Here is a 12,379-nt window from a genome sequence, read left to right as displayed (position 1 = left end):
CGAAAACCGCAAAGTATTACCGTCGGGATCTCTCGAAATAGAGTTTAGGTCAAAATCATTCCAAGTGTGGATGACCCATTTGCCAGGACTTTGAAGACGACATAAACAGATAGGATAGGTCCTCAACCTGGAAAACTGAGGAGAATACGCTTTGCAGCTTCACTGCCTGGAATTTCAGTCAGGCAAGCCCTTGGCAATAACTGAAAAGCAATGATATAATATAAAACATAAGTAAAAGGTTCTATATAACTTATATAAGTGTAACAATTGAAATGGTGATGAAATTATATTCATCTTACCACGCTTCTTTGTTGTTTTCTTGATAATGTGAAATAGTCATCTCCAAGTGGTGCACCATTTTGTGGCTTGAAAATAGAGTAAACTAACAGATCAGAAAGATACGACAACTACAACTACCAACTACGAACATATATATATGATTCATGAATAACAGACCATGAGCACACGAATTAAAACACTATTGATAGCAAAACAGAGCTGATTGAGAGTAAATGCAGAGGAAATATACCAACAACAGTTACTATTAAGTCTTCGATCCGAATCAAACAACATGAGAGAGTAAATCAGAATACTTCCATAAATATCAATTATTACACTAACGGAAAGAGATCTTTTCTCATTCCTTAAATAGAAACTACATGCAAAGTTCTATTTACTTATCAAAATCACGCAAAAGAGTAAATTATCATCAAATCATTCATCCACAACACTAACAACAGAAAAAAATATGAAATTAACAGAAAATTTTGATCCAAATTGTACATTTGAACAAAAAGCAAAGCTTCGAGGAAGAAGACCGTCGATTCTTGTAAGTAAATTTTATGAGAGAATTTGAGAAGAGAGAAGAGAGAATTGTGGTCAAGATGATTTTTGCGTGTTTTCAAGACGATAAGGGAAATCTGAAAAGTTAATTACAAAACTCAATTAAAAATGTGTAAAAATTTACTAAACATAATAGTTTTAAGTATTATTTTATGTGAATTTTAATATTGATTTTTACTAATTTTAAGTCATAAATATTAATATAATTTGAATTATATGCAAGCCTAATAGGTTTGGGTGCGTTTTTTTTTTTTTTTTCGTTTTTGTTCGACGTGTCTTGATTTGATTATGTTTGATTATGATTTTGGATGAATGAGTATGATTTTGGATGATTGGATGAGTTAGTGGATAGTTGATGTATGGTTAAATATATATTATATTAATATGAAAAAGTATAGTATAATTAGATAGTAGATGATTGATGTATGGTTAAATATATATTAAAATATTATTAAAAATTATTATGATAATAAAATCTAATTTTTTTAACTATAGTTAATTGATATGAGTAAAGGTTTGTTTTGAGAGAAAGTGAATCAAAGTAAGTAAAGTCCAGAGAAATCAAGACAAAACGGAAAAAGAACGCAGAGTATAAGTTACATATCAAGATTTAATGTCACGACCCCGACCCCATGTTATGACCGGCGTCGTAATCCACTCAACCCCGAGATCATGACAAGCCTCAAAATATCAAACTACGTCCAAATATAACCAACCGCATGATTTCATTAAATAATTACATAACGACCTCCGATTTAAAACAAAACTCGGCTTTATAACATATACGCCCACAACAATCCCACAAGCTAAAAATCATAGACCATACAATCAAGTTCCACCAACACGGAGTTTAACTAGATTAAGAGTTTACATCAATAATTTACAAATGTAGACGACATATGTACATGGGAGATATACCAAAAGGATGATCGAGTGCTCGAAAGCTTTTGAGCCAAATCCTCGAATAGACGAGACTAAGACATCGATCCTAATCCCGCAATATCTAAAAAGAGAGATATATATTTTTGGATAGTGGGGGCCACTCAGTAAGTACCGAATATAATATACAATGCAATATATCAATATTCTAATAAATTATGTCACAAAATTATCTCCAAAATATTTATAAAATCTTATTTGAAATGTCATAAATAGATTTATCAAATAATCGAAAGAATATTTAATATTCTCAAATATCAATTTCACAAATTTATTTTGTTACGATCCCACGATAAGCCAAGTAAATCACAATATAAATGCAATTTCAAATCTCAATAATATCATAATTGCTTATCATGGCATGATTTTTATAGCACGTGCTCATGTCTAGGTATGAGTAACGACACGCCACCACTTAACGACACGCCACCACTTCTTTTGGTTTAGGTGCGCAACCATTAGCCTCATCGTGGGCCCATCATCGTTACAAATCAGTCACTCTATCATTAATGATAGCAAGTGACAGGATCCAAAACTAGATATTCCGATAATCGGTATACGGCCGTATCCTACAAAGATGGCAACAAAATCAAGTTTCGAATTCAACAATATATATATTATGTTCAAAATCTCGACATAGCTCAAAATCGAGGTGAATCAAATCAAGTTCTCAAATATATCTCGATATTAACATATAGAAATATCGCGTTATAAATGTCGTATTTTCTGAAACAACAATTATAAATGAAGTCATATTAATTTTATCATTAGAAAATACTTAAGACAACGGTTTATTAGAAAACCGTTATATTACGAAGTATCTTATATACAATACTTACCTCCCCCAAAATGCATTATGACCGGAACCACCCAAGTCTGGTCACCCGCTCGATCTCCATCACCTATAACATTTAATATTATTATAGCATTTTTGATAATTAATATCGGCCAATAATTCTATATGAAATGCCGTGAATGTAGAAATGCATCCTAATGTCGATTTCAATGCACGCAATCAATATATCAATAAAACATTATCATATAACCTTTAATCCAAATTACTTTAACAATCAACATACCCATAACATGTATAAAAAGATTCCAAGTCTTATATATATATATATCTTCATCAATTCAAATGATTTCAAGATTAATTAAGTTTAACTTAAACAAAACAATTAGAACACTTATCAATTATAAGACAATTTCACTTAATTGAAAGGATTCGACTTAATTATTTCCTCTCCTAAGTGTCTCGATTGATCACTTCTTTAGATCACACCCTCTCTTTCTTTTCTTACAATAGTTAACCACTTCCTTTAATTAATCTCTTCTTCCCAATCTAATTCTTCACTTTGTTTCTTTTTTCCTCACCCTCTCACACGATTTGATCTTTCTTTCTGATAGAGAAAGGACTTTCGGAAGGACCGAGCCCGAGAATGAGAGGAAAGATGATAGAAGGGAGAGATCGCTTATGGACAGAGCCCGACATATGGTCGGCTCTGAAGTCCTTAAGACAGATCCCGATAGTCACACCGTCTCGACACGGGTCTATTGACCTCCCTCTCTCGACTCTCACTTGGGGGAAAAATGGTCATTTATGGGAGAACCCTAATAACTCACTATAAATACCCTATGATTGGACATTTGTCACATAATTGTATTATCCGCAACCATAGCTCACTAGCTCGGTTCCGTACTCTCAGTCTCTCTCTAGAGATAAAACTCGATACATACACTCATCCCGATACCTCTCTTCCGAGACTCGTGTCAATGCCCCAAGACCTAGTCTAGCTATCGGTCTCTGGGTGAGCCTTGTTGGCCGAGTCGGCCTCTCTCCTACGGTCAAATGATAATGATGCTCGTCCTACCCAGATTTACACTCGAAGGCCTATCCTCTGCGGAGAAACATCTAGGAGACTCCGGCGGCAAGCAAATAACTATTATCTAAGATTTAGATTATAAAGGCTCTAGTGTGAGCTAGAATAATTAAAATGATTTACCACTAGACTCACACATACAGTGTAGAATCACAATTGTACATAATACAATCAAACTCCTCCTCCGGGACACATTGTCTAAGTAGTTGGTCATCACATCTCCTTAGCAAGATGGGATCATCCCAAAGGTGATTCTTGCAATCATGGAGAAAATTCTTTTCCTGTTAATTAGTTAAATCAGTAGGGAGAATACCATATGCGGCATAGTTTGCAAAATTGGCAAACCAAGACGTACAATTGACTATGAGCACTTGCTCGTCCAAAAAGGCATCATTAATTTCCTACTTGTCCTGTATTACCTCATTGTTTACAAGCCGAGATAGATGATCAGCTATTTAGTTATCCGTCCTCTTTCGATCTTTTATCTCCAGATCAAACTCTTGGAGAAGCAGGACCCATTCGATTAACCTTAGCTTTGCATCTTTTTCATCCATCAGGTAACGAATTACAGCGTGGTCGGTGTAAACTATCACCTTTGTACCGACCAAGTAGGCTCGGAATTTCTCAATTACAAATACTATGGCTATTAACTCTTTCTCGGTGATTGTGTAATTTACTTGCGCACTGTTGAGAGTTTTGCTAGCATAGCAGATCGAGTGAAACACCTTGTCCTTCCTTTGCCCCAACACAACTCCTACTGCATAATCACTAGCATCACGCAAAATCTCAAAGGTAAATTCTAGTCAGGAGCAACTATAATAGAAGCAGATGTTAACCAATTCATTAAAGTAATCATGCAAGCCTCATCAAATTTAAATTTCACATCTTTTCCCAAGAGAATGCATAAGGGTTTAGAGATTTTAGAAAAATTCCATATAAACCTCCTGTAAAAACTTGCATGTCCTAAAAAACTTCTAACTCCTTTTACAATTTTAGGTGGTGACAATTTTTAATGATTTCAATTTTTGCTTCATCCACTTGTATACCTTTCACAGAAACAGTATGGCCTAATACTATACCGTCTTCCGGCATGAAATAACACTTTTCCCAATTTAAAACCATGTTAGTCTCTTCATAGTGGGTGAGTGCCTAATTCAAATGAGGGAGACATTGATAGAATGTATCCCAATGGACAGAGAAATCATCCATGAATACCTTTCGGATTCATTCGACCATGTTTGAGAAGATTGCCAACATGCACCGTTGAAAAGTGGCGGGTGCATAGCATAGACTGAAAGAAAACCTTCTAAAAGCAAAGGTTTCGTAAGGACAAGTAAAGGTGGTTTTCTCTTGATCCTCAGGAGCTGGGTACGTGATTAAAACCGGAAAAACCATCTAGCAAGTAGAAATATTTCTTACCAACTAGCTTGTCAAGCATTTGATCAATAAAAAGGTAAAGAAAAATAATATTTCCTAGTAGCCTTATCCATCCTCCTATAGTCCATGCACACCCTAATCCCGATTACATTCCTAGTTGGGATTAGCTCATTATTCTCATTCTGAACAACAATCATGCCACCCTTTTTGGGAACACAATGCACAAGACTTACCCGTTCACTATTAGTAATAGGATAGATGATACCTATATCAAGCCACTTGATGACCTCATTCCATACATTTTCCTCCATAATGGGGTTTAAACACCTTTGTTGGCCAACAAATGGTTTAAACCTATCCTTAATCTTTATTTTGTAGGTACAAAGTGTGGGGTTGATTCCTTTGATATCGGCCAAAGTCCAGCCGATGGCTCCATTGTGTTTCCCGCAGGACTCTCAGCAACTTATCTTCCTGTAGTGGGGTTAGTATGTAAAAGGTGTATTTGAGATGGTCTTGTAATTGTTCAAGCTTTAGGTTCGATGGTTCTTCAATAGAAGATCTAGGAATTTTATGGTTCTTGTTATCTAATTCAAGAGGCACTTGATTCGCTAACCTCCTAAATTTCAATTTCACTTCATGTAATTGATTAACCATAATTACAACTTCAGGATCCTCGGGATCCTCATAAAAAATAAGGGCCAATTCAAGGGGATTTTCTTTTTTGCGAATTTTGAGACACTTACCTTGGATTGCACGAACAATTACATTGATCATTGAACATTCTTCGAGCTGGTATGTTGCATGGCTTTGAAGACATTAAATTTTATATGTCCGTCAATCACCTGCATTGTGAGCTCCCCTTTCTTGACGTAAATTAAGGCATACCTAGTTGCAAGGTATGGTCCTCTAAGAATGAGAGGGACACTTTGGTTCGCTTCATAATCCACCACCACAAATTCTACAAGAAACATAAAAGAGCTAACCTGCACCAATACATCCTCCAAAATTCCCTCAAGTCGAGTGATAGACCGGTCACCTAATTGTAATGTTATTGTAGATTGTCTACACTTGCCCATGCCCAATTACAAATTTCAAAATGCTAGCTGAATAAAATGTTACATTATGCTTACTACTTAAAAAAAAAAAAATACACAGCCTTGAAACCAAAGCAGCCAGCCGGCCAGCAAGCATAACTAAGCTGGGCAGCCACTAAACCTGTCAAATCCAGCCATTTAAGCACCCCCACAGTAGCCAGGCAGCCCTAAACTGTCCACCAAAACTGCCCAAATACCTATGGAAGTGCAGTTTTGACTTTCTCTGCACAAAGCACTATAATCAGTCACTAACAACAAGAAATTACACCTGTAAGACAACCAAATACAGTAATCAGTGAGTCATTGCAAGCTGCCTGCATGCCAGCCACATTTCAGTGAGCTGGCAGCCTCCTAAAACCCACTAATATACATGCAAACCATCATATTCTATTGAGGAATTATCAGCAGACAAATCTCCACATTCTAAACTGACTTAGACCCTCTCAAACACCCGACAAGCAGCATTCAACACAGACAAATAGTGCAGGCAGTCAGCCAAACATTTTACCCAACCAAATCAAAATCAGTCACAACCCAAGTCAAGTTCATATACTACAGTAGATCAAACCGCAATTTCCAGAAGTGATTATGTGGAATTACACAGCTCTAGAACAGTAAACAAAGAACAGTCAAGCAAGCAACAACTCTCCCATTTCACTCAAATCATTTCAACAGGTAATGCATACAAACAAATTTCAATTCAATTCAACATGTAAACACCTATCCTAACATTGAAACTTAAAATCAACAGGAAAGAATTAGGAGAGGAACTTATCTCTGTTCTGTGACCGAGTCAACTCACTGAATCAACCGACCGAGTCAACTCAGTGACTGGTTGAGTTGACTCAGCCGAATTCGGCCGAGTTCCAGTTTGCTCCAATGGTGAAAAAGCCTCTTTTAGTTGTCGTCAACCTCCCTTCAGCCGAATCAAACCTTGCAAGAAAAACAGAAAAGTCAAGGTGATTATCCAAGCCAATTTCTTGTCGAATTAAATTAAAAATTGCATCAAAAGCTTAGAAAGTATCGTAGATTAACATATATGAGAATCGGGCAAAAACTCCAAATTTGACTTAGAACCCTAAATTAGAAAAACTGAAATTAAAACTTACCCTGCTGAGAGTAGACGAAATTGATGATGGATATGTGTTCCTTGTGTTGAGAGGAGCATTTTTGTATGTGGGTTAGGCTTCGACGTCGCCAGAATCGGCACGGACGACGTCGAGCCGTGCGGAGAATGTCGAGAGAAACGCGGAGGAAGAGAGGAAGAAGAAGAAGGAAATGACTGGACCAACCGGTCCAGTCCCTTTTTATAGTAAATCAGACCAAATCGATTTTTCTGGTAAAAGACTAAAATAACCCTTCGATTTTAACGAATTTACAAGAGTACCAACGTGAGTCTTCCGGGTTAATGGAAAGTCAATGGTTTTATGATCATTTTACGGAATAAAATCGGTTCTATCCACTGATTCAGTTCGGTCTAATTTCTGTCTACCCGAACCTGACAGTAAAGTCAATTTTAACCTTCTATTTTTAAAGTATTTACAAAAATACCAACGCGTCAGTTTTTAAACAAGATTTATTTTGGTAATTTTACTAAAACCGAACCTGTTTTATTTTCCGAAGCAAATTAAATAATTTCTAGTTGTCCAAAAATTATGAAATTTTTACAGTAAGCTAAAAATACTAATCTATACAAAATATCAAAATTTCAGAATTTTCCAAGTCAGATTTAATTTATTTTAATTCCTGAGTTAATTTAGCTGTCAAAAATGGTTTAAAAATAACTAAGTGTTGCCAAAATTCTTTTGAGCCATATTTTAACTTAGGAAATTATTTTATAATATTGGAACATTATTTTCAATCAGTAAGTATGTTTTTATAAAGTTTTATGAAATTCATTCCATTATAAGTAATATTTAATGAGCAGTCAAGTTATAAAAATAATAATAGCTTTAAAAAACACCTAATAAATTACAGATAAGAATCCTTAGGACGAAACGACGTGTAGGATTAATTCGAGTAATTTCTTTTAAGCGGTAGTATTTGCGAAACTAATAACGATATTTCAATAGGTGAATAATTGCGACGTCACGTTACGCGAGAAGGACAACACGAGACGTAAAGAAACGGTGAGTGGTACTTTCTTTTTAATTATGTAAAATATATTCGTATTTTATGAAATATGTATATATATTACTATGCCGTAAGTTATTAACGTATCGATGTTTACGATTTAATTAAAGAATACGGCATAGCTATATATTATATTTTAAAAACTGAAGAGAATTTTTTTAAAAAAGACCCCAAGTAATGTTTAGACGTTTTAATAACGACGAGGGTTAAAGCAAGTTTTTGCTTTATATATATATATATATGCGAACCCAAAACTTTTTATTCGAGGTCGAGGGGGATTTGGTCGACTTTGTGGCGACCAATCCAAATTAGTACTTGGTCCTTACGCGGCCCCATGTTTACGGTCTGATCAGAGGGTACGGTTTCATTAGTTTATCTAATGGAATTTATTATTACTTCCATGTTTACGGAAGTCGAGGTTATTAGGATATGATAACAGGTCACCCCGGTTGTAATTCCTAATGTTTTTTTTCACTGAAAGGGTTTGATAAATATTTTCGAGGAAAAATGAAAGTATATAGATGTTTTCGACGGACTTTTCTTGATGATTGTTTTTTTCTGAATTTATTGTTTTTCCTAATGATATTTTTAGAAGGATTTTGATAAAACCTCACTAAGCGTAAGCTTACGTTTTTCGAAAAAATTTATTTTCTCTTCAGATTGATCGGTAGCGGCAGTAGCATCTAGGGCGGGCTCTTCGCCGATAGGATTCTCTTCCGCAAGTTTTCCAAGTATGAAGAAATGTTTTAATTTTGGTGTATATAATTCCGCAAAACTACTTTTGAATATTTAAGTTATGTGAAAATAATATTATGCTTTAATAAATATTCATTATGTTTTAATTAAGTGGATAATTTGAAAGTCAAAAGTCAAGTCACGATAAGTAAAGTCGGCACCGCTTTGATCGGATCGAGGCGATCGGGGCGGGACCCACAACTCTTATCTTGGAAATATGTCCCACAAACATGTGATGTCGGGTGGTAATTTTTTTTTCCTTACCATTGATAAGTGATGATCATTTACAAATCCATAGAGACATTGTTCATGAAAAATAATTGATTCAAGTTTGGATAATATTCAAGAATTTTCATAAAATTTTAAAAAAAGAAGAGGCAGAAGATAATTAAAATCTTAATTAATTACTTGTAAATAGAATAGAATAGTATTTTTTATTTTTGATATTTGATATTTTTGGAATAGTATTTAAGCTACCATGAAAATGGAAGCTCATATTTCAATTATATGGCAAGTTTGTAATTTCTTTTCAAAGTGAGGTTTATTGTTATAGTATTTTACAAATCATAAAGGGAGGCATGCACGTGACTGTCACACTAAGAGAGAATTCTAGCGCGTGTCATGTTAAGGAATGAAAAAAGTTTGACACGCGTAAGGAAATGACAAAAACCCTATCAGAATTTTTCTTTCTATAGGGTATAAGAGCATCCGCACTGCTAGTCCCGATTTTAGGTCTTGATTTTGACCACATCAGCGACATTTAGACAGAGAGAGAAAAAATTGGGATTTGTAAAATTTTATTCTATTGTAAAATTCCAATAATGAAGTCCTAATTTTTATTATAATATAAATATGGAGAATGAAAATTTTCCAATCATTACAGCCACATAAGTCACTAAATGTCAAAATTTGGTCCTAATTTTTTTTATTACGACCAACCGTGGACATGTTTTGATAGACAAATCGATGACTGTGTTTTTATGTTGAACGAACACATGTCACGATGTGAGACAATACTTTGTGTTGGTGTTTTTTTTATATACAAAGGATTGTCATATATCATTAAAACAAATGTTGTCACCGTATCCCCGAAACGTACGTATTTGATCTCTCTCTGTGGAGAATTATCAATGTCCCAACTAAAATATCAATTTGCAAATTAAATATTCATCTAATTATTGGTGTAAAAACAATCAATAAATGCTCTTATATCATTTCATTAAACCCACAAAATAAGTCCATCTATGTGTCACGAAAAGAAAAGGATCAACGTGCTAACTACAGAGAGCTGCTAAACAATCATGTATATATATATATATCGTGGTTAATATTTAATCAGGCTTCATTGTCAAGAAACATGCACCATTTGGCTTGGATCATCTTCCATGTTCCAAAAGGGAGTTCTTCCATAGTGTTAATATTAATCCAGTGAAACTCTAGTGGATAAGCAAGTTTTTCTTCGGAGAACTCTGAACAGACGTAATAAATTAAGGTCCTTAAGATATTTGCTATTCCACATAATTTTAGACCTAACGTTGTTCGTCTCTTTGCGAAATTTCTATAGTTATGGTAACGTAGTGTGCTATAAGTATGTGGTGATTTTTTACCCGACATGAAACGAGATTGTCCCATCAAAAGATCATTGGATTGCAAGCTAGTCTTCTCCTTGATGAAGGTTTCAACGGCTAGTAAGCAAGATATCAGGATCACCATAACAATGGAATGACTCTGAGATTATTGGACACCAGTAAATCGATTTTCTTTGTGTGACTCGGCAGTCAAACTGGTGACAATCCTAACGCAACAGTTATATAGCTGCACATATATATATATAGATATTATTACATACTAACAAAACATTACTGTAATTTTTATAGATTGAAAAAGAATTTACACATATACCTGGATGTGCTTTAGATATTTCGACTCCAATTGCGAGACACCTGAGAATTTTTTAGGCAAAAAATCTTTATAACCATCAAGAGACCTTAAATCCACCTCATTCGGAGATTTGTAGTGCAAGGAATCTTCTGAGCACTTTGCCCAACTCAGAAGCAAGTTGCTCTAAAGGCTTCAAACACAGAGTGATGATTCTTTTATATATCGCACCGTTATTTTTAAAGAAGTCGTTTAACCGCCAATTATCAATAATACCCTCGCAAATCATACGACGATCGAGCATGCAAGATATCATTGGAGAGAGCCAGGAGCGCTATTCTCCAAAGCTGAAAGTAGAAGATCACTTGGGTTTGTCTTTGCGGTTGGAAATTTTTCCGCCGGTATAAATTTCAACCAATTTACATGCATCGCCTAAATAGTGACCGAAAGGGACAATATTTAGATAAAATAAATAACTTTTATTCCGTCTGTCCCAAAATATTTTGTTATCAATTTCCTATTTATATAATTATAAGAAAATTTGATCAGTAATTAATATTTTGGGATAGAAAATTTGATAATCGTGAATAACAAGTATTAACATTATTTATGACAATATTATTAAGTCAATAATATAGTTAAAAAGTCCATACCAATTACCTCATGCAATTTCTGACTTAATTCCCAAGTGATAAGCAGTAAAATATGGCTAAACCACGGAGCCAGATACCACTTTGCTACTGATGTGTTCTTATCAGCTAGACATATGGGAACTAGCAATTTGGAGAGAAAGATTTCAATCATGAGATGCGTCAGTGGGATAAATCGACATGCTTGGGTTTTGGAGATGAAGGATGGTGAACCCTATTAATTAGAAAAGGAAAAACTCATGTTATATATACAGTACAAACATTATTCACATTTTCAAACAATAGTTTAAAAGTCCAGCTAGCAAAGCCATATATATATATCACCTGAATTATGGGAAATTGAAGGATCCAACTTCGGATCAAAATATGCACCAAACCATAACGAAAGGCAAGGGTACCACCGAAGATGGACAAAATGACAATATTTGGTTTGTTTGTCCAACACAAAGAAATGAAAGAAACACTGCCTGTAACGGTTATTGTAGAGAGACGCCGAGACTTGCGGCTGCGCCGAGTGGCAGAGAGACGCCGAGACTTACGGCTATCAAAACATGCTTTTTTTGATTGGATAAATTTTGTTCGAAACTAAAGGTGAGGCAGTACTCATTTCCCTTTTTTTAGTTATTAATCAAATAGGAAATGGGGGCTTGGAGTGGCGATTCGGGACTATTCAGGTTCGATAATCTCTTGCCAATCTAAATTTGAAACTGGTTCTATGGATATTTTAATTGCCGAAATTGCTCCTATTCTAATGGGAATTTACCTAACATTATCTATCGGTGTTTTAGATGTTATTTTGAATCCGATACTTTGTTTGTTATCTTAGCTGCCCGAACATTGTTAGCAAGAT

General features: G+C 34.8%; 1 pseudogene; it reads right to left on the bottom strand.

Moving 5' to 3' along the window:
- Positions 1-10,336: 10,336 nt before the first annotated feature.
- Positions 10,337-11,308, bottom strand: LOC139881425 (uncharacterized; annotated as a pseudogene).
- Positions 11,309-12,379: the final 1,071 nt, after the last annotated feature.

This window comes from Rutidosis leptorrhynchoides, unplaced genomic scaffold (assembly GCF_046630445.1).
Source record: "Rutidosis leptorrhynchoides isolate AG116_Rl617_1_P2 unplaced genomic scaffold, CSIRO_AGI_Rlap_v1 contig152, whole genome shotgun sequence".
Lineage (NCBI taxonomy): Eukaryota > Viridiplantae > Streptophyta > Magnoliopsida > Asterales > Asteraceae > Rutidosis > Rutidosis leptorrhynchoides.
The sequence above is the reverse complement of the archived record's forward strand: the minus strand, read 5'-3'. Positions and strand labels throughout refer to the sequence as shown.